The sequence below is a fragment of the Amblyomma mixtum genome, chromosome 10 (assembly GCF_055824585.1).
Source record: "Amblyomma mixtum isolate Tamu chromosome 10, ASM5582458v1, whole genome shotgun sequence".
NCBI classification, from domain to species: domain Eukaryota; kingdom Metazoa; phylum Arthropoda; class Arachnida; order Ixodida; family Ixodidae; genus Amblyomma; species Amblyomma mixtum.
In genome coordinates, this window is record NC_143021.1 from 95,257,334 (window position 1) to 95,280,339 (window position 23,006).

The following is a 23,006-nucleotide window of genomic DNA, read 5'->3' on the forward strand; positions in this document are numbered from 1 at the left end:
CATATTTCTTCTACATTGGGCTCTTTTCTATGCCGTCCATGTAAGCACAATTCTGCCATCACGCCGGTCAACCCTGTGGCTGCGACCACCTGCCAGTTGAGGGTGGTTTCTTTCTGTTTGAAGAAGAGGGTAGTAAAAACAGGGACCGTCCTCTCTTTGTTTCTTTTCTTGTCGCCGTCTGTTTTCACGCTGGTCATTTCGAATCATGTCCCACCAACTCGCCCAATAAGCAATTTTTATTTAACACATTTCTTCTACATTGGGCTCTTTTCTATGCCGTCCATGTAAGCACAATTCTGCCATCACGCCGGTCAGCCCTGTGGCTGCGACCACCTACTAGTTGAGGGTAGTTTCTTTCTGTTTGAAGAAGAGGGTAGTAAAAACAGCGCCCGTCCTCTCTTTTCTGTTTCTTTTCTTGTCTCCCTCTGTTTTCGCGCTGGTCATTTCGAATCATGTCCCACCAACTCGCCCAATAAGCAATTTTTATTTAACATATTTCTTCTACATTGGGCTCTTTTCTATGCGGTCCATGTAAGCACAATTCTGCCATCACGCCGGTCAACCCTGTGGCTGCGACCACCTACTAGTTGAGGGTGGTTTCTTTCTGTTTGAAGAAGAGGGTAGTAAAAACAGCGCCCGTCCTCTCTTCTCTGTTTCTTTTCTTGTCTCCGTCTGTTTTCGCGCTGGTCATTTCGAATCATGTCCCACCAACTCGCCCAATAAGCAATTTTTATTTAACATATTTCTTCTACATTGGGCTCTTTTCTACGCGGTCCATGTAAGCACAATTCTGCCATCACGCCGGTCAACCCTGTGGCTGCGACCACCTACTAGTTGAGGGTGGTTTCTTTCTGTTTGAAGAAGAGGGTAGTAAAAACAGCGCCCGTCCTCTCTTCTCTGTTTCTTTTCTTGTCTCCGTCTGTTTTCGCGCTGGTCATTTCGAATCATGTCCCACCAACTCGCCCAATAAGCAATTTTTATTTAACATATTTCTTCTACATTGGGCTCTTTTCTATGCGGTCCATGTAAGCACAATTCTGCCATCACGCCGGTCAACCCTGTGGGGTCGACCACCTACTAGTTGAGGGTGGTTTCTTTCTGTTTGAAGAAGAGGGTAGTAAAAACAGGGCCCGTCCTCTCTTCTCTGTTTCTTTTCTTGTCTCCGTCTGGTTTCGCGCTGGTCATTTCGAATCATGTCCCACCAACTCGCCCAATCAGCAATTTTTATTTAACATATTTCTTCTACATTGGGCTCTTTTCTATGCCGTCCATGTAAGCACAATTCTGCCATCACGCCGGTCAACCCTGTGGCTGCGACCACCTACTAGTCGAGGGTGGTTTCTTTCTGTTTCAAGAAGAGGGTAGTAAAAACAGCGCCCGTCCTCTCTTCTCTGTTTCTTTTCTTGTCTCCGTCTGTTTTCGCGCTGGTCATTTCGAATCATGTCCCACCAACTCGCCCAATAAGCAATTTTTATTTAACATATTTCTTCTACATTGGGCTCTTTTCTATGCGGTCCATGTAAGCACAATTCTGCCATCACGCCGGTCAACCCTGTGGGGTCGACCACCTACTAGTTGAGGGTGGTTTCTTTCTGTTTGAAGAAGAGGGTAGTAAAAACAGGGCCCGTCCTCTCTTCTCTGTTTCTTTTCTTGTCTCCGTCTGGTTTCGCGCTGGTCATTTCGAATCATGTCCCACCAACTCGCCCAATCAGCAATTTTTATTTAACATATTTCTTCTACATTGGGCTCTTTTCTATGCCGTCCATGTAAGCACAATTCTGCCATCACGCCGGTCAACCCTGTGGCTGCGACCACCTACTAGTCGAGGGTGGTTTCTTTCTGTTTCAAGTAGAGGGTAGTAAAAACAGCGCCCGTCCTCTCTTCTTTGTTTCTTTTCTTGTCGCCGTCTGTTTTCGCGCTGGTCATTTCGAATCATGTCCCACCAACTCGCCCAATCAGCAATTTTTATTTAACATATTTCTTCTACATTGGGCTCTTTTCTATGCCGTCCATGTAAGCACAATTCTGCCATCACGCCGGTCAACCCTGTGGCTGCGACCACCTACTAGTTGAGGGTGGTTTCTTTCTGTTTCAAGAAGAGGGTAGTAAAAACAGCGCCCGTCCTCTCTTCTTTGTTTCTTTTCTTGTCGCCGTCTGTTTTCACGCTGGTCATTTCGAATCATGTCCCACCAACTCGCCCAATCAGCAATTTTTATTTAACATATTTCTTCTACATTGGGCTCTTTTCTATGCCGTCCATCTAAGCACAATTCTGCCATCACGCCGGTCAACCCTGTGGCTGCGACCACCTACTAGTTGAGGCTGGTTTCTTTCTGTTTGAAGAAGAGGGTAGTAAAAACAGCGCCCGTCCTCTCTTCTTTGTTTCTTTTCTTGTCGCCGTCTGTTTTCACGCTGGTCATTTCGAATCATGTCCCACCAACTCGCCCAATCAGCAATTTTTATTTAACATATTTCTTCTATATTGGGCTCTTTTCTATGCGGTCCATGTAAGCACAATTCTGCCATCACGCCGGTCAACCCTGTGGGGTCGACCACCTACTAGTTGAGGGTGGTTTCTTTCTGTTTGAAGAAGAGGGTAGTAAAAACAGGGCCCGTCCTCTCTTCTGTGTTTCTTTTCTTGTCTCCGTCTGGTTTCGCGCTGGTCATTTCGAATCATGTCCCACCAACTCGCCCAATCAGCAATTTTTATTTAACATATTTCTTCTACATTGGGCTCTTTTCTATGCCGTCCATGTAAGCACAATTCTGCCATCACGCCGGTCAACCCTGTGGCTGCGACCACCTACTAGTCGAGGGTGGTTTCTTTCTGTTTCAAGAAGAGGGTAGTAAAAACAGCGCCCGTCCTCTCTTCTCTGTTTCTTTTCTTGTCTCCGTCTGTTTTCGCGCTGGTCATTTCGAATCATGTCCCACCAACTCGCCCAATAAGCAATTTTTATTTAACATATTTCTTCTACATTGGGCTCTTTTCTATGCGGTCCATGTAAGCACAATTCTGCCATCACGCCGGTCAACCCTGTGGGGTCGACCACCTACTAGTTGAGGGTGGTTTCTTTCTGTTTGAAGAAGAGGGTAGTAAAAACAGGGCCCGTCCTCTCTTCTCTGTTTCTTTTCTTGTCTCCGTCTGGTTTCGCGCTTGTCATTTCGAATCATGTCCCACCAACTCGCCCAATCAGCAATTTTTATTTAACATATTTCTTCTACATTGGGCTCTTTTCTATGCCGTCCATGTAAGCACAATTCTGCCATCACGCCGGTCAACCCTGTGGCTGCGACCACCAACTAGTCGAGGGTGGTTTCTTTCTGTTTCAAGAAGAGGGTAGTAAAAACAGCGCCCGTCCTCTCTTCTTTGTTTCTTTTCTTGTCGCCGTCTGTTTTCGCGCTGGTCATTTCGAATCATGTCCCACCAACTCGCCCAATCAGCAATTTTTATTTAACATATTTCTTCTACATTGGGCTCTTTTCTATGCCGTCCATGTAAGCACAATTCTGCCATCACGCCGGTCAACCCTGTGGCTGCGACCACCTACTAGTTGAGGGTGGTTTCTTTCTGTTTAAAGAAGAGGGTAGTAAAAACAGCGCCCGTCCTCTCTTCTTTGTTTCTTTTCTTGTCGCCGTCTGTTTTCACGCTGGTCATTTCGAATCATGTCCCACCAACTCGCCCAATCAGCAATTTTTATTTAACATATTTCTTCTACATTGGGCTCTTTTCTATGCCGTCCATGTAAGCACAATTCTGCCATCACGCCGGTCAACCCTGTGGCTGCGACCACCTACTAGTTGAGGGTGGTTTCTTTCTGTTTCAAGAAGAGGGTAGTAAAAACAGCGCCCGTCCTCTCTTCTTTGTTTCTTTTCTTGTCGCCGTCTGTTTTCACGCTGGTCATTTCGAATCATGTCCCACCAACTCGCCCAATCAGCAATTTTTATTTAACATATTTCTTCTACATTGGGCTCTTTTCTATGCCGTCCATGTAAGCACAATTCTGCCATCACGCCGGTCAACCCTGTGGCTGCGACCACCTACTAGTTGAGGGTGGTTTCCTTCTGTTTGAAGAAGAGGGCAGTAAAAACAGGGCCCGTCCTCTCTTCTCTGTTTCTTTTCTTGTCTCCGTCTGGTTTCGCGCTGGTCATTTCGAATCATGTCCCACCAACTCGCCCAATCAGCAATTTTTATTTAACATATTTCTTCTACATTGGGCTCTTTTCTATGCCGACCATGTAAGCACAATTCTGCCATCACGCCGGTCAACCCTGTGGCTGCGACCACCTACTAGTCGAGGGTGGTTTCTTTCTGTTTGAAGAAGAGGGTAGTAAAAACAGGGCCCGTCCTCTCTTCTCTCTTTCTTTTCTTGTCTCCGTCTGGTTTCGCGCTGGTTATTTCGAATCATGTCCCACCAACTCGCCCAATCAGCAATTTTTATTTAACATATTTCTTCTACATTGGGCTCTTTTCTATGCGGTCCATGTAAGCACAATTCTGCCATCACGCCGGTCAACCCTGTGGCTGCGACCACCTACTAGTTGAGGGTGGTTTCTTTCTGTTTGAAGAAGAGGGTAGTAAAAACAGCGCCCGTCCTCTCTTCTCTGTTTCTTTTCTTGTCTCCGTCTGTTTTCGCGCTGGTCATTTCGAATCATGTCCCACCAACTCGCCCAATAAGCAATTTTTATTTAACATATTTCTTCTACATTGGGCTCTTTTCTACGCGGTCCATGTAAGCACAATTCTGCCATCACGCCGGTCAACCCTGTGGCTGCGACCACCTACTAGTTGAGGGTGGTTTCTTTCTGTTTGAAGAAGAGGGTAGTAAAAACAGCGCCCGTCCTCTCTTCTCTGTTTATTTTCTTGTCTCCGTCTGTTTTCGCGCTGGTCATTTCGAATCATGTCCCACCAACTCGCCCAATAAGCAATTTTTATTTAACATATTTCTTCTACATTGGGCTCTTTTCTATGCGGTCCATATAAGCACAATTCTGCCATCACGCCGGTCAACCCTGTGGGGACGACCACCTACTAGTTGAGGGTGGTTTCTTTCTGTTTGAAGAAGAGGGTAGTAAAAACAGGGCCCGTCCTCTCTTCTCTGTTTCTTTTCTTGTCTCCGTCTGGTTTCGCGCTGGTCATTTCGAATCATGTCCCACCAACTCGCCCAATCAGCAATTTTTATTTAACATATTTCTTCTACATTGGGCTCTTTTCTATGCCGTCCATGTAAGCACAATTCTGCCATCACGCCGGTCAACCCTGTGGCTGCGACCACCTACTAGTCGAGGGTGGTTTCTTTCTGTTTCAAGAAGAGGGTAGTAAAAACAGCGCCCGTCCTCTCTTCTCTGTTTCTTTTCTTGTCTCCGTCTGTTTTCGCGCTGGTCATTTCGAATCATGTCCCACCAACTCGCCCAATAAGCAATTTTTATTTAACATATTTCTTCTACATTGGGCTCTTTTCTATGCGGTCCATGTAAGCACAATTCTGCCATCACGCCGGTCAACCCTGTGGGGTCGACCACCTACTAGTTGAGGGTGGTTTCTTTCTGTTTGAAGAAGAGGGTAGTAAAAACAGGGCCCATCCTCTCTTCTCTGTTTCTTTTCTTGTCTCCGTCTGGTTTCGCGCTGGTCATTTCGAATCATGTCCCACCAACTCGCCCAATCAGCAATTTTTATTTAACATATTTCTTCTACATTGGGCTCTTTTCTATGCCGTCCATGTAAGCACAATTCTGCCATCACGCCGGTCAACCCTGTGGCTGCGACCACCTACTAGTCGAGGGTGGTTTCTTTCTGTTTCAAGAAGAGGGTAGTAAAAACAGCGCCCGTCCTCTCTTCTTTGTTTCTTTTCTTGTCGCCGTCTGTTTTTGCGCTGGTCATTTCGAATCATGTCCCACCAACTCGCCCAATCAGCAATTTTTATTTAACATATTTCTTCTACATTGGGCTCTTTTCAATGCCGTCCATGTAAGCGCAATTCTGCCATCACGCCGGTCAACCCTGTGGCTGCGACCACCTACTAGTTGAGGGTGGTTTCTTTCTGTTTAAAGAAGAGGGTAGTAAAAACAGCGCCCGTCCTCTCTTCTTTGTTTCTTTTCTTGTCGCCGTCTGTTTTCACGCTGGTCATTTCGAATCATGTCCCACCAACTCGCCCAATCAGCAATTTTTATTTAACATATTTCTTCTACATTGGGCTCTTCTATGCCGTCCATGTAAGCACAATTCTGCCATCACGCCGGTCAACCCTGTGGCTGCGACCACCTACTAGTTGAGGGTGGTTTCTTTCTGTTTGAAGAAGAGGGTAGTAAAAACAGCGCCCGTCCTCTCTTCTTTGTTTCTTTTCTCGTCGCCGTCTGTTTTCACGCTGGTCATTTCGAATCATGTCCCACCAACTCGCCCAATCAGCAATTTTTATTTAACATATTTCTTCTACATTGGGCTCTTCTATGCCGTCCATGTAAGCACAATTCTGCCATCACGCCGGTCAACCCTGTGGCTGCGACCACGTACTAGTTGAGGCTGGTTTCTTTCTGTTTGAAGAAGAGGGTAGTAAAAACAGCGCCCGTCCTCTCTTCTTTGTTTCTTTTCTTGTCGCCGTCTGTTTTCACGCTGGTCATTTCGAATCATGTCCCACCAACTCGCCCAATCAGCAATTTTTATTTAACATATTTCTTCTATATTGGGCTCTTTTCTATGCCGTCCATGTAAGCACAATTCTGCCATCACGCCGGTCAACCCTGTGGCTGCGACCACCTACTAGTTGAGGGTGGTTTCCTTCTGTTTGAAGAAGAGGGCAGTAAAAACAGGGCCCGTCCTCTCTTCTCTGTTTCTTTTCTTGTCTCCGTCTGGTTTCGCGCTGGTCATTTTGAATCATGTCCCACCAACTCGCCCAATCAGCAATTTTTATTTAACATATTTCTTCTACATTGGGCTCTTTTCTATGCCGACCATGTAAGCACAATTCTGCCATCACGCCGGTCAACCCTGTGGCTGCGACCACCTACTAGTCGAGGGTGGTTTCTTTCTGTTTGAAGAAGAGGGTAGTAAAAACAGGGCCCGTCCTCTCTTCTCTCTTTCTTTTCTTGTCTCCGTCTGGTTTCGCGCTGGTTATTTCGAATCATGTCCACCAACTCGCCCAATCAGCAATTTTTATTTAACATATTTCTTCTACATTGGGCTCTTTTCTATGCCGTCCATGTAAGCACAATTCTGCCATCACGCCGGTCAACCCTGTGGCTGCGACCACCTGCCAGTTGAGGGTGGTTTCTTTCTGTTTGAAGAAGAGGGTAGTAAAAACAGGGCCCGTCCTCTCTTCTTTGTTTCTTTTCTGGTCGCCGTCTGTTTTCACGCTGGTCATTTCGAATCATGTCCCGCCAACTCGCCCAATAAGCAATTTTTATTTAACACATTTCTTCTACATTGGGCTCTTTTCTATGCCGTCCATGTAAGCACAATTCTGCCATCACGCCGGTCAACCCTGTGGCTGCGACCACCTACTAGTTGAGGGTAGTTTCTTTCTGTTTGAAGAAGAGGGTAGTAAAAACAGGGCCCGTCCTCTCTTCTCTGTTTCTTTTCTTGTCTCCGTCTGGTTTCGCGCTGGTCATTTCGAATCATGTCCCACCAACTCGCCCAATCAGCAATTTTTATTTAACATATTTCTTCTACATTGGGCTCTTTTCTATGCCGTCCATGTAAGCACAATTCTGCCATCACGCCGGTCAACCCTGTGGCTGCGACCACCTACTAGTTGAGGCTGGTTTCTTTCTGTTTGAAGAAGAGGGTAGTAAAAACAGCGCCCGTCCTCTCTTCTTTGTTTCTTTTCTTGTCGCCGTCTGTTTTCACGCTGGTCATTTCGAATCATGTCCCACCAACTCGCCCAATCAGCAATTTTTATTTAACATATTTCTTCTATATTGGGCTCTTTTCTATGCCGTCCATGTAAGCACAATTCTGCCATCACGCCGGTCAACCCTGTGGCTGCGACCACCTACTAGTTGAGGGTGGTTTCCTTCTGTTTGTAGAAGAGGGTAGTAAAAACAGGGCCCGTCCTCTCTTCTCTGTTTCTTTTCTTGTCTCCGTCTGGTTTCGCGCTGGTCATTTCGAATCATGTCCCACCAACTCGCCCAATCAGCAATTTTTATTTAACATATTTCTTCTACATTGGGCTCTTTTCTATGCCGACCATGTAAGCACAATTCTGCCATCACGCCGGTCAACCCTGTGGCTGCGACCACCTACTAGTCGAGGGTGGTTTCTTTCTGTTTGAAGAAGAGGGTAGTAAAAACAGGGCCCGTCCTCTCTTCTCTGTTTCTTTTCTTGTCTCTGTCAGGTTTCGCGCTGGTCATTTCGAATCATGTCCCACCAACTCGCCCAATCAGCAATTTTTATTTAACATATTTCTTCTACATTGGGCTCGTTTCTATGCCGTCCATGTAAGCACAATTCTGCCATCACGCCGGTCAACCCTGTGGCAGCGACCACCTACTAGTTGAGGGTGGTTTCCTTCTGTTTGAAGAAGAGGGTAGTAAAAACAGGGCCCGTCCTCTCTTCTCTGTTTCTTTTCTTGTCTCCGTCTGGTTTCGCGCTGGTCATTTCGAATCATGTCCCACCAACTCGCCCAATCAGCAATTTTTATTTAACATATTTCTTCTACATTGGGCTCTTTTCTATGCCGACCATGTAAGCACAATTCTGCCATCACGCCGGTCAACCCTGTGGCTGCGACCACCTGCCAGTTGAGGGTGGTTTCTTTCTGTTTGAAGAAGAGGGTAGTAAAAACAGGGCCCGTCCTCTCTTCTCTCTTTCTTTTCTTGTCTCCGTCTGGTTTCGCGCTGGTCATTTCGAATCATGTCCCACCAACTCGCCCAATCAGCAATTTTTATTTAACATATTTCTTCTACATTGGGCTCTTTTCTATGCCGTCCATGTAAGCACAATTCTGCCATCACGCCGGTCAACCCTGTGGCTGCGACCACCTGCCAGTTGAGGGTGGTTTCTTTCTGTTTGAAGAAGAGGGTAGTAAAAACAGGGCCCGTCCTCTCTTCTCTGTTTCTTTTCTTGTCGCCGTCTGTTTTCACGCTGGTCATTTCGAATCATGTCCCACCAACTCGCCCAATCAGCAATTTTTATTTAACATATTTCTTTTACATTGGGCTCTTTTCTATGCCGTCCATGTAAGCACAATTCTGCCATCACGCCGGTCAACCCTGTGGCTGCGACCACCTACTAGTTGAGGGTGGTTTCCTTCTGTTTGAAGAAGAGGGTAGTAAAAACATCGCCCGTCCCCTCTTCTTTGTTTCTTTTCTTGTCGCCGTCTGTTTTCACGCTGGTCATTTCGAATCATGTCCCACCAACTCGCCCAATCAGCAATTTTTATTTAACATATTTCTTCTACATTGGGCTCTTTTCTATGCCGTCCATGTAAGCACAATTCTGCCATCACGCCGGTCAACCCTGTGGCTGCGACCACCTGCCAGTTGAGGGTGGTTTCTTTCTGTTTGAAGAAGAGGGTAGTAAAAACAGGGACCGTCCTCTCTTCTTTGTTTCTTTTCTTGTCGCCGTCTGTTTTCACGCTGGTCATTTCGAATCATGTCCCACCAACTCGCCCAATAAGCAATTTTTATTTAACACATTTCTTCTACATTGGGCTCTTTTCTATGCCGTCCATGTAAGCACAATTCTGCCATCACGCCGGTCAGCCCTGTGGCTGCGACCACCTACTAGTTGAGGGTAGTTTCTTTCTGTTTGAAGAAGAGGGTAGTAAAAACAGCGCCCGTCCTCTCTTTTCTGTTTCTTTTCTTGTCTCCCTCTGTTTTCGCGCTGGTCATTTCGAATCATGTCCCACCAACTCGCCCAATAAGCAATTTTTATTTAACATATTTCTTCTACATTGGGCTCTTTTCTATGCGGTCCATGTAAGCACAATTCTGCCATCACGCCGGTCAACCCTGTGGCTGCGACCACCTACTAGTTGAGGGTGGTTTCTTTCTGTTTGAAGAAGAGGGTAGTAAAAACAGCGCCCGTCCTCTCTTCTCTGTTTCTTTTCTTGTCTCCGTCTGTTTTCGCGCTGGTCATTTCGAATCATGTCCCACCAACTCGCCCAATAAGCAATTTTTATTTAACATATTTCTTCTACATTGGGCTCTTTTCTACGCGGTCCATGTAAGCACAATTCTGCCATCACGCCGGTCAACCCTGTGGCTGCGACCACCTACTAGTTGAGGGTGGTTTCTTTCTGTTTGAAGAAGAGGGTAGTAAAAACAGCGCCCGTCCTCTCTTCTCTGTTTCTTTTCTTGTCTCCGTCTGTTTTCGCGCTGGTCATTTCGAATCATGTCCCACCAACTCGCCCAATAAGCAATTTTTATTTAACATATTTCTTCTACATTGGGCTCTTTTCTATGCGGTCCATGTAAGCACAATTCTGCCATCACGCCGGTCAACCCTGTGGGGTCGACCACCTACTAGTTGAGGGTGGTTTCTTTCTGTTTGAAGAAGAGGGTAGTAAAAACAGGGCCCGTCCTCTCTTCTCTGTTTCTTTTCTTGTCTCCGTCTGGTTTCGCGCTGGTCATTTCGAATCATGTCCCACCAACTCGCCCAATCAGCAATTTTTATTTAACATATTTCTTCTACATTGGGCTCTTTTCTATGCCGTCCATGTAAGCACAATTCTGCCATCACGCCGGTCAACCCTGTGGCTGCGACCACCTACTAGTCGAGGGTGGTTTCTTTCTGTTTCAAGAAGAGGGTAGTAAAAACAGCGCCCGTCCTCTCTTCTCTGTTTCTTTTCTTGTCTCCGTCTGTTTTCGCGCTGGTCATTTCGAATCATGTCCCACCAACTCGCCCAATAAGCAATTTTTATTTAACATATTTCTTCTACATTGGGCTCTTTTCTATGCGGTCCATGTAAGCACAATTCTGCCATCACGCCGGTCAACCCTGTGGGGGTCGACCACCTACTAGTTGAGGGTGGTTTCTTTCTGTTTGAAGAAGAGGGTAGTAAAAACAGGGCCCGTCCTCTCTTCTCTGTTTCTTTTCTTGTCTCCGTCTGGTTTCGCGCTGGTCATTTCGAATCATGTCCCACCAACTCGCCCAATAAGCAATTTTTATTTAACATATTTCTTCTACATTGGGCTCTTTTCTATGCCGTCCATGTAAGCACAATTCTGCCATCACGCCGGTCAACCCTGTGGCTGCGACCACCTACTAGTCGAGGGTGGTTTCTTTCTGTTTCAAGAAGAGGGTAGTAAAAACAGCGCCCGTCCTCTCTTCTTTGTTTCTTTTCTTGTCGCCGTCTGTTTTCGCGCTGGTCATTTCGAATCATGTCCCACCAACTCGCCCAATCAGCAATTTTTATTTAACATATTTCTTCTACATTGGGCTCTTTTCTATGCCGTCCATGTAAGCACAATTCTGCCATCACGCCGGTCAACCCTGTGGCTGCGACCACCTACTAGTTGAGGGTGGTTTCTTTCTGTTTCAAGAAGAGGGTAGTAAAAACAGCGCCCGTCCTCTCTTCTTTGTTTCTTTTCTTGTCGCCGTCTGTTTTCACGCTGGTCATTTCGAATCATGTCCCACCAACTCGCCCAATCAGCAATTTTTATTTAACATATTTCTTCTACATTGGGCTCTTTTCTATGCCGTCCATCTAAGCACAATTCTGCCATCACGCCGGTCAACCCTGTGGCTGCGACCACCTACTAGTTGAGGCTGGTTTCTTTCTGTTTGAAGAAGAGGGTAGTAAAAACAGCGCCCGTCCTCTCTTCTTTGTTTCTTTTCTTGTCGCCGTCTGTTTTCACGCTGGTCATTTCGAATCATGTCCCACCAACTCGCCCAATCAGCAATTTTTATTTAACATATTTCTTCTATATTGGGCTCTTTTCTATGCGGTTCATGTAAGCACAATTCTGCCATCACGCCGGTCAACCCTGTGGGGTCGACCACCTACTAGTTGAGGGTGGTTTCTTTCTGTTTGAAGAAGAGGGTAGTAAAAACAGGGCCCGTCCTCTCTTCTCTGTTTCTTTTCTTGTCTCCGTCTGGTTTCGCGCTGGTCATTTCGAATCATGTCCCACCAACTCGCCCAATCAGCAATTTTTATTTAACATATTTCTTCTACATTGGGCTCTTTTCTATGCCGTCCATGTAAGCACAATTCTGCCATCACGCCGGTCAACCCTGTGGCTGCGACCACCTACTAGTCGAGGGTGGTTTCTTTCTGTTTCAAGAAGAGGGTAGTAAAAACAGCGCCCGTCCTCTCTTCTCTGTTTCTTTTCTTGTCTCCGTCTGTTTTCGCGCTGGTCATTTCGAATCATGTCCCACCAACTCGCCCAATAAGCAATTTTTATTTAACATATTTCTTCTACATTGGGCTCTTTTCTATGCGGTCCATGTAAGCACAATTCTGCCATCACGCCGGTCAACCCTGTGGGGTCGACCACCTACTAGTTGAGGGTGGTTTCTTTCTGTTTGAAGAAGAGGGTAGTAAAAACAGGGCCCGTCCTCTCTTCTCTGTTTCTTTTCTTGTCTCCGTCTGGTTTCGCGCTGGTCATTTCGAATCATGTCCCACCAACTCGCCCAATCAGCAATTTTTATTTAACATATTTCTTCTACATTGGGCTCTTTTCTATGCCGTCCATGTAAGCACAATTCTGCCATCACGCCGGTCAACCCTGTGGCTGCGACCACCTACTAGTCGAGGGTGGTTTCTTTCTGTTTCAAGAAGAGGGTAGTAAAAACAGCGCCCGTCCTCTCTTCTTTGTTTCTTTTCTTGTCGCCGTCTGTTTTCGCGCTGGTCATTTCGAATCATGTCCCACCAACTCGCCCAATCAGCAATTTTTATTTAACATATTTCTTCTACATTGGGCTCTTTTCTATGCCGTCCATGTAAGCACAATTCTGCCATCACGCCGGTCAACCCTGTGGCTGCGACCACCTACTAGTTGAGGGTGGTTTCTTTCTGTTTAAAGAAGAGGGTAGTAAAAACAGCGCCCGTCCTCTCTTCTTTGTTTCTTTTCTTGTCGCCGTCTGTTTTCACGCTGGTCATTTCGAATCATGTCCCACCAACTCGCCCAATCAGCAATTTTTATTTAACATATTTCTTCTACATTGGGCTCTTTTCTATGCCGTCCATGTAAGCACAATTCTGCCATCACGCCGGTCAACCCTGTGGCTGCGACCACCTACTAGTTGAGGGTGGTTTCTTTCTGTTTCAAGAAGAGGGTAGTAAAAAACAGCGCCCGTCCTCTCTTCTTTGTTTCTTTTCTTGTCGCCGTCTGTTTTTCACGCTGGTCATTTCGAATCATGTCCCCACCAACTCGCCCAATCAGCAATTTTTTATTTAACATATTTCTTCTACATTGGGCTCTTTTTCTATGCCGTCCATGTAAGCACAATTCTGCCATCACGCCGGTCAACCCTGTGGCTGCGACCCACCTACTAGTTGAGGCTGGTTTCTTTCTGTTTGAAGAAGAGGGTAGTAAAAACAGCGCCCGTCCTCTCTTCTTTGTTTCTTTTCTTGTCGCCGTCTGTTTTCACGCTGGTCATTTTCGAATCATGTCCCACCAACTCGCCCAATCAGCAATTTTTATTTTAACATATTTCTTCTATATTGGGCTCTTTTCTATGCCGTCCATGTAAGCACAATTCTGCCATCACGCCGGTCAAACCCTGTGGCTGCGACCACCTACTAGTTGAGGGTGGTTTCCTTCTGTTTGAAGAAGAGGGCAGTAAAAAACAGGGCCCGTCCTCTCTTCTCTGTTTCTTTTCTTGTCTCCGTTTGGTTTCGCGCTGGTCATTTCGAATCATGTCCCACCAACTCGCCCAATCAGCAATTTTTTATTTAACATATTTCTTCTACATTGGGCTCTTTTCTATGCCGACCATGTAAGCACAATTCTGCCATCACGCCGGTCAACCCTGTGGCTGCGACCACCTACTAGTCGAGGGTGGTTTCTTTCTGTTTGAAGAAGAGGGTAGTAAAAAACAGGGCCCGTCCTCTCTTCTCTCTTTCTTTTCTTGTCTCCGTCTGGTTTCGCGCTGGTTATTTCGAATCATGTCCCACCAACTCGCCCAATCAGCAATTTTTTATTTAACATATTTCTTCTACATTGGGCTCTTTTCTATGCGGTCCATGTAAGCACAATTCTGCCATCACGCCGGTCAACCCTGTGGCTGCGACCACCTACTAGTTGAGGGTGGTTTCTTTCTGTTTGAAGAAGAGGGTAGTAAAAACAGCGCCCGTCCTCTCTTCTCTGTTTCTTTTCTTGTCTCCGTCTGTTTTCGCGCTGGTCATTTCGAATCATGTCCCACCAACTCGCCCAATAAGCAATTTTTATTTAACATATTTCTTCTACATTGGGCTCTTTTCTACGCGGTCCATGTAAGCACAATTCTGCCATCACGCCGGTCAACCCTGTGGCTGCGACCACCGACTAGTTGAGGGTGGTTTCTTTCTGTTTGAAGAAGAGGGTAGTAAAAACAGCGCCCGTCCTCTCTTCTCTGTTTATTTTCTTGTCTCCGTCTGTTTTCGCGCTGGTCATTTCGAATCATGTCCCACCAACTCGCCCAATAAGCAATTTTTATTTAACATATTTCTTCTACATTGGGCTCTTTTCTATGCGGTCCATGTAAGCACAATTCTGCCATCACGCCGGTCAACCCTGTGGGGACGACCACCTACTAGTTGAGGGTGGTTTCTTTCTGTTTGAAGAAGAGGGTAGTAAAAACAGGGCCCGTCCTCTCTTCTCTGTTTCTTTTCTTGTCTCCGTCTGGTTTCGCGCTGGTCATTTCGAATCATGTCCCACCAACTCGCCCAATCAGCAATTTTTATTTAACATATTTCTTCTACATTGGGCTCTTTTCTATGCCGTCCATGTAAGCACAATTCTGCCATCACGCCGGTCAACCCTGTGGCTGCGACCACCTACTAGTCGAGGGTGGTTTCTTTCTGTTTCAAGAAGAGGGTAGTAAAAACAGCGCCCGTCCTCTCTTCTCTGTTTCTTTTCTTGTCTCCGTCTGTTTTCGCGCTGGTCATTTCGAATCATGTCCCACCAACTCGCCCAATAAGCAATTTTTATTTAACATATTTCTTCTACATTGGGCTCTTTTCTATGCGGTCCATGTAAGCACAATTCTGCCATCACGCCGGTCAACCCTGTGGGGTCGACCACCTACTAGTTGAGGGTGGTTTCTTTCTGTTTGAAGAAGAGGGTAGTAAAAACAGGGCCCGTCCTCTCTTCTCTGTTTCTTTTCTTGTCTCCGTCTGGTTTCGCGCTGGTCATTTCGAATCATGTCCCACCAACTCGCCCAATCAGCAATTTTTATTTAACATATTTCTTCTACATTGGGCTCTTTTCTATGCCGTCCATGTAAGCACAATTCTGCCATCACGCCGGTCAACCCTGTGGCTGCGACCACCTACTAGTCGAGGGTGGTTTCTTTCTGTTTCAAGAAGAGGGTAGTAAAAACAGCGCCCGTCCTCTCTTCTTTGTTTCTTTTCTTGTCGCCGTCTGTTTTTGCGCTGGTCATTTCGAATCATGTCCCACCAACTCGCCCAATCAGCAATTTTTATTTAACATATTTCTTCTACATTGGGCTCTTTTCTATGCCGTCCATGTAAGCACAATTCTGCCATCACGCCGGTCAACCCTGTGGCTGCGACCACCTACTAGTTGAGGGTGGTTTCTTTCTGTTTAAAGAAGAGGGTAGTAAAAACAGCGCCCGTCCTCTCTTCTTTGTTTCTTTTCTCGTCGCCGTCTGTTTTCACGCTGGTCATTTCGAATCATGTCCCACCAACTCGCCCAATCAGCAATTTTTATTTAACATATTTCTTCTACATTGGGCTCTTCTATGCCGTCCATGTAAGCACAATTCTGCCATCACGCCGGTCAACCCTGTGGCTGCGACCACCTACTAGTTGAGGCTGGTTTCTTTCTGTTTGAAGAAGAGGGTAGTAAAAACAGCGACCGTCCTCTCTTCTTTGTTTCTTTTCTTGTCGCCGTCTGTTTTCACGCTGGTCATTTCGAATCATGTCCCACCAACTCGCCCAATCAGCAATTTTTATTTAACATATTTCTTCTATATTGGGCTCTTTTCTATGCCGTCCATGTAAGCACAATTCTGCCATCACGCCGGTCAACCCTGTGGCTGCGACCACCTACTAGTTGAGGGTGGTTTCCTTCTGTTTGAAGAAGAGGGCAGTAAAAACAGGGCCCGTCCTCTCTTCTCTGTTTCTTTTCTTGTCTCCGTCTGGTTTCGCGCTGGTCATTTCGAATCATGTCCCACCAACTCGCCCAATCAGCAATTTTTATTTAACATATTTCTTCTACATTGGGCTCTTTTCTATGCCGACCATGTAAGCACAATTCTGCCATCACGCCGGTCAACCCTGTGGCTGCGACCACCTACTAGTCGAGGGTGGTTTCTTTCTGTTTGAAGAAGAGGGTAGTAAAAACAGGGCCCGTCCTCTCTTCTCTCTTTCTTTTCTTGTCTCCGTCTGGTTTCGCGCTGGTTATTTCGAATCATGTCCCACCAACTCGCCCAATCAGCAATTTTTATTTAACATATTTCTTCTACATTGGGCTCTTTTCTATGCCGTCCATGTAAGCACAATTCTGCCATCACGCCGGTCAACCCTGTGGCTGCGACCACCTGCCAGTTGAGGGTGGTTTCTTTCTGTTTGAAGAAGAGGGTAGTAAAAACAGGGCCCGTCCTCTCTTCTTTGTTTCTTTTCTGGTCGCCGTCTGTTTTCACGCTGGTCATTTCGAATCATGTCCCGCCAACTCGCCCAATAAGCAATTTTTATTTAACACATTTCTTCTACATTGGGCTCTTTTCTATGCCGTCCATGTAAGCACAATTCTGCCATCACGCCGGTCAACCCTGTGGCTGCGACCACCTACTAGTTGAGGGTAGTTTCTTTCTGTTTGAAGAAGAGGGTAGTAAAAACAGGGCCCGTCCTCTCTTCTCTGTTTCTTTTCTTGTCTCCGTCTGGTTTCGCGCTGGTCATTTCGAATCATGTCCCACCAACTCGCCCAATCAGCAATTTTTATTTAACATATTTCTTCTACATTGGGCTCTTTTCTATGCCGTCCATGTAAGCACAATTCTGCCATCACGCCGGTCAACCCTGTGGCTGCGACCACCTACTAGTTGAGGCTGGTTTCTTTCTGTTTGAAGAAGAGGGTAGTAAAAACAGCGCCCGTCCTCTCTTCTTTGTTTCTTTTCTTGTCGCCGTCTGTTTTCACGCTGGTCATTTCGAATCATGTCCCACCAACTCGCCCAATCAGCAATTTTTATTTAACATATTTCTTCTATATTGGGCTCTTTTCTATGCCGTCCATGTAAGCACAATTCTGCCATCACGCCGGTCAACCCTGTGGCTGCGACCACCTACTAGTTGAGGGTGGTTTCCTTCTGTTTGAAGAAGAGGGCAGTAAAAACAGGGCCCGTCCTCTCTTCTCTGTTTCTTTTCTTGTCTCCGTCTGGTTTCGCGCTGGTCATTTCGAATCATGTCCCACCAACTCGCCCAATCAGCAATTTTTATTTAACATATTTCTTCTACATTGGGCTCTTTTCTATGCCGACCATGTAAGCACAATTCTGCCATCACGCCGGTCAACCCTGTGGCTGCGACCACCTACTAGTCGAGGGTGGTTTCTTTCTGTTTGAAGAAGAGGGTAGTAAAAACAGGGCCCGTCCTCTCTTCTCTCTTTCTTTTCTTGTCTCCGTCTGGTTTCGCGCTGGTTATTTCGAATCATGTCCCACCAACTCGCCCAATCAGCAATTTTTATTTAACATATTTCTTCTACATTGGGCTCTTTTCTATGCCGTCCATGTAAGCACAATTCTGCCATCACGCCGGTCAACCCTGTGGCTGCGACCACCTGCCAGTTGAGGGTGGTTTCTTTCTGTTTGAAGAAGAGGGTAGTAAAAACAGGGCCCGTCCTCTCTTCTTTGTTTCTTTTCTGGTCGCCGTCTGTTTTCACGCTGGTCATTTCGAATCATGTCCCACCAACTCGCCCAATAAGCAATTTTTATTTAACACATTTCTTCTACATTGGGCTCTTTTCTATGCCGTCCATGTAAGCACAATTCTGCCATCACGCCGGTCAACCCTGTGGCTGCGACCACCTACTAGTTGAGGGTAGTTTCTTTCTGTTTGAAGAAGAGGGTAGTAAAAACAGGGCCCGTCCTCTCTTCTCTGTTTCTTTTCTTGTCTCCGTCTGGTTTCGCGCTGGTCATTTCGAATCATGTCCCACCAACTCGCCCAATCAGCAATTTTTATTTAACATATTTCTTCTACATTGGGCTCTTTTCTATGCCGTCCATGTAAGCACAATTCTGCCATCACGCCGGTCAACCCTGTGGCTGCGACCACCTACTAGTTGAGGCTGGTTTCTTTCTGTTTGAAGAAGAGGGTAGTAAAAACAGCGCCCGTCCTCTCTTCTTTGTTTCTTTTCTTGTCGCCGTCTGTTTTCACGCTGGTCATTTCGAATCATGTCCCACCAACTCGCCCAATCAGCAATTTTTATTTAACATATTTCTTCTATATTGGGCTCTTTTCTATGCCGTCCATGTAAGCACAATTCTGCCATCACGCCGGTCAACCCTGTGGCTGCGACCACCTACTAGTTGAGGGTGGTTTCCTTCTGTTTGAAGAAGAGGGCAGTAAAAACAGGGCCCGTCCTCTCTTCTCTGTTTCTTTTCTTGTCTCCGTCTGGTTTCGCGCTGGTCATTTCGAATCATGTCCCACCAACTCGCCCAATCAGCAATTTTTATTTAACATATTTCTTCTACATTGGGCTCTTTTCTATGCCGTCCATGTAAGCACAATTCTGCCATCACGCCGGTCAACCCTGTGGCTGCGACCACCTACTAGTTGAGGCTGGTTTCTTTCTGTTTGAAGAAGAGGGTAGTAAAAACAGCGCCCGTCCTCTCTTCTTTGTTTCTTTTCTTGTCGCCGTCTGTTTTCACGCTGGTCATTTCGAATCATGTCCCACCAACTCGCCCAATCAGCAATTTTTATTTAACATATTTCTTCTATATTGGGCTCTTTTCTATGCCGTCCATGTAAGCACAATTCTGCCATCACGCCGGTCAACCCTGTGGCTGCGACCACCTACTAGTTGAGGGTGGTTTCTTTCTGTTTGAAGAAGAGGGCAGTAAAAACAGGGCCCGTCCTCTCTTCTCTGTTTCTTTTCTTGTCTCCGTCTGGTTTCGCGCTGGTCATTTCGAATCATGTCCCACCAACTCGCCCATCAGCAATTTTTATTTAACATATTTCTTCTACATTGGGCTCTTTTCTATGCCGTCCATGTAAGCACAATTCTGCCATCACGCCGGTCAACCCTGTGGCTGCGACCACCTACTAGTCGAGGGTGGTTTCTTTCTGTTTGAAGAAGAGGGTAGTAAAAACAGGGCCCGTCCTCTCTTCTTTGGTTCTTTTCTTGTCGCCGTCTGTTTTCACGCTGGTCATTTCGAATCATGTCCCACCAACTCGCCCAATCAGCAATTTTTATTTAACATATTTCTTCTACATTGGGCTCTTTTCTATGCCGTCCATGTAAGCACAATTCTGCCATCACGCCGGTCAACCCTGTGGCTGCGACCACCTACTAGTTGAGGGTGGTTTCTTTCTGTTTGAAGAAGAGGGTAGTAAAAACAGGGCCCGTCCTCTCTTCTCTGTTTCTTTTCTTGTCGCCGTCTGTTTTCACGCTGGTCATTTCGAATCATGTCCCACCAACTCGCCCAATCAGCAATTTTTGTTTAACATATTTCTTCTATATTGGGCTCTTTTCTATGCCGTCCATGTAAGCACAATTCTGCCATCACGCCGGTCAACCCTGTGGCTGCGACCACCTACTAGTTGAGGGTGGTTTCTTTCTGTTTGAAGAAGAGGGTAGTAAAAACAGGGCCCGTCCTCTCTTCTCTGTTTCTTTTCTTGTCTCCGTCTGGTTTCGCGCTGGTCATTTCGAATCATGTCCCACCAACTCGCCCAATCAGCAATTTTTATTTAACATATTTCTTCTACATTGGGCTCTTTTCTATGCCGTCCATGTAAGCACAATTCTGCCATCACGCCGGTCAACCCTGTGGCTGCGACCACCTACTAGTTGAGGGTGGTTTCTTTCTGTTTCAAGAAGAGGGTAGTAAAAACAGCGCCCGTCCTCTCTTCTTTGTTTCTTTTCTTGTCGCCGTCTGTTTTCACGCTGGTCATTTCGAATCATGTCCCACCAACTCGCCCAATCAGCAATTTTTATTTAACATATTTCTTCTACATTAGGCTCTTTTCTATGCCGTCCATGTAAGCACAATTCTGCCATCATGCCGGTCAACCCTGTGGCTGCGACCACCTACTAGTTGAGGGTGGTTTCTTTCTGTTTGAAGAAGAGGGTAGTAAAAACAGCGCCCGTCCTCTCTTTGTTTCTTTTCTTTTCGCCGTCTGTTTTCACGCTGGTCATTTCGAATCATGTCCCACCAACTCGCCCAATCAGCAATTTTTATTTAACATATTTCTTCTACATTGGGCTCTTTTCTATGCCGTCCATGTAAGCACAATTCTGCCATCACGCCGGTCAACCCTGTGGCTGCGACCACCTACTAGTTGAGGGTGGTTTCTTTCTGTTTCAAGAAGAGGGTAGTAAAAACAGCGCCCGTCCTCTCTTCTTTGGTTCTTTTCTTGTCGCCGTCTGTTTTCACGCTGGTCATTTCGAATCATGTCCCACCAACTCGCCCAATCAGCAATTTTTATTTAACATATTTCTTCTACATTGGGCTCTTTTCTATGCCGTCCATGTAAGCACAATTCTGCCGTCACGCCGGTCAACCCTGTGGCTGCGACCACCTACTAGTTGAGGGTGGTTTCTTTCTGTTTCAAGAAGAGGGTAGCAAAAACAGCGCCCGTCCTCTCTTCTTTGGTTCTTTTCTTGTCGCCGTCTGTTTTCACGCTGGTCATTTCGAATCATGTCCCACCAACTCGCCCAATCAGCAATTTTTATTTAACATATTTCTTCTACATTGGGCTCTTTTCTATGCCGTCCATGTAAGCACAATTCTGCCGTCACGCCGGTCAACCCTGTGGCTGCGACCACCTACTAGTTGAGGGTGGTTTCTTTCTGTTTGAAGAAGAGGGTAGTAAAAACAGCGCCCGTCCTCTCTTCTTTGTTTCTTTTCTTGTCGCCGTCTGTTTTCACGCTGGTCATTTCGAATCATGTCCCACCAACTCGCCCAATCAGCAATTTTTATTTAACATATTTCTTCTACGTTGAGCTCTTTTCTATGCCGTCCATGTAAGCACAATTCTGCCATCACGCCGGTCAACCCTGTGGCTGCGACCACCTACTAGTTGAGGGTGGTTTCTTTCTGTTTGAAGAAGAGGGTAGTAAAAACAGCGCCCGTCCTCTCTTCTTTGTTTCTTTTCTTGTCGCCGTCTGTTTTCACGCTGGTCATTTCGAATCATGTCCCACCAACTCGCCCAATCAGCAATTTTTATTTAACATATTTCTTCTACATTGGGCTCTTTTCTATGCCGTCCATGTAAGCACAAATCTGCCATCATGCCGGTCAACCCTGTGGCTGCGACCACCTACTAGTTGAGGGTGGTTTCTTTCTGTTTGAAGAAGAGGGTAGTAAAAACAGCGCCCGTCCTCTCTTCTTTGGTTCTTTTCTTGTCGTCGTCTGTTTTTACGCTGGTCATTTCGAATCATGTCCCACCAACTCGCGCAATCAGCAATTTTTATTTAACATATTTCTTCTACATTGGGCTCTTTTCTATGCCGTCCATGTAAGCACAATTCTGCCATCACGCCGGTCAACCCTGTGGCTGCGACCACCTACTAGTTGAGGGTGGTTTCTTTCTGTTTGAAGAAGAGGGTAGTAAAAACAGCGCCCGACCTCTCTTCTTTGTTTCTTTTCTTTTCGCCGTCTGTTTTCACGCTGGTCATTTCGAATCATGTCCCACCAACTCGCCCAATCAGCAATTTTTATTTAACATATTTCTTCTACATTGGGCTCTTTTCTATGCCGTCCATGTAAGCACAATTCTGCCATCACGCCGGTCAACCCTGTGGCTGCGACCACCTACTAGTTGAGGGTGGTTTCTTTCTGTTTGAAGAAGAGGGTAGTAAAAACAGCGCCCGTCCTCTCTTCTTTGTTTCTTTTCTTTTCGCCGTCTGTTTTTACGCTGGTCATTTCGAATCATGTCCCACCAACTCGCCCAATCAGCAATTTTTATTTAACATATTTCTTCTACATTGGGCTCTTTTCTATGCCGTCCATGTAAGCACAATTCTGCCATCACGCCGGTCAACCCTGTGGCTGCGACCACCTACTAGTTGAGGGTGGTTTCTTTCTGTTTGAAGAAGAGGGTAGTAAAAACAGCGCCCGTCCTCTCTTCTTTGTTTCTTTTCTTTTCGCCGTCTGTTTTCACGCTGGTCATTTCGAATCATGTCCCACCAACTCGCCCAATCAGCAATTTTTATTTAACATATTTCTTCTACATTGGGCTCTTTTCTATGCCGTCCATGTAAGCACAATTCTGCCATCACGCCGGTCAACCCTGTGGCTGCGACCACCTACTAGTTGAGGGTGGTTTCTTTCTGTTTGAAGAAGAGGGTAGTAAAAACAGCGCCCGTCCTCTCTTCTTTGTTTCTTTTCTTTTCGCCGTCTGTTTTTACGCTGGTCATTTCGAATCATGTCCCACCAACTCGCCCAATCAGCAATTTTTATTTAACATATTTCTTCTACATTGGGCTCTTTTCTATGCCGTCCATGTAAGCACAATTCTGCCATCACGCCGGTCAACCCTGTGGCTGCGACCACCTACTAGTTGAGGGTGGTTTCTTTCTGTTTGAAGAAGAGGGTAGTAAAAACAGCGCCCGTCCTCTCTTCTTTGTGTCTTTTCTTTTCGCCGTCTGTTTTCACGCTGGTCATTTCGAATCATGTCCCACCAACTCGCCCAATCAGCAATTTTTATTTAACATATTTCTTCTACATTGGGCTCTTTTCTATGCCG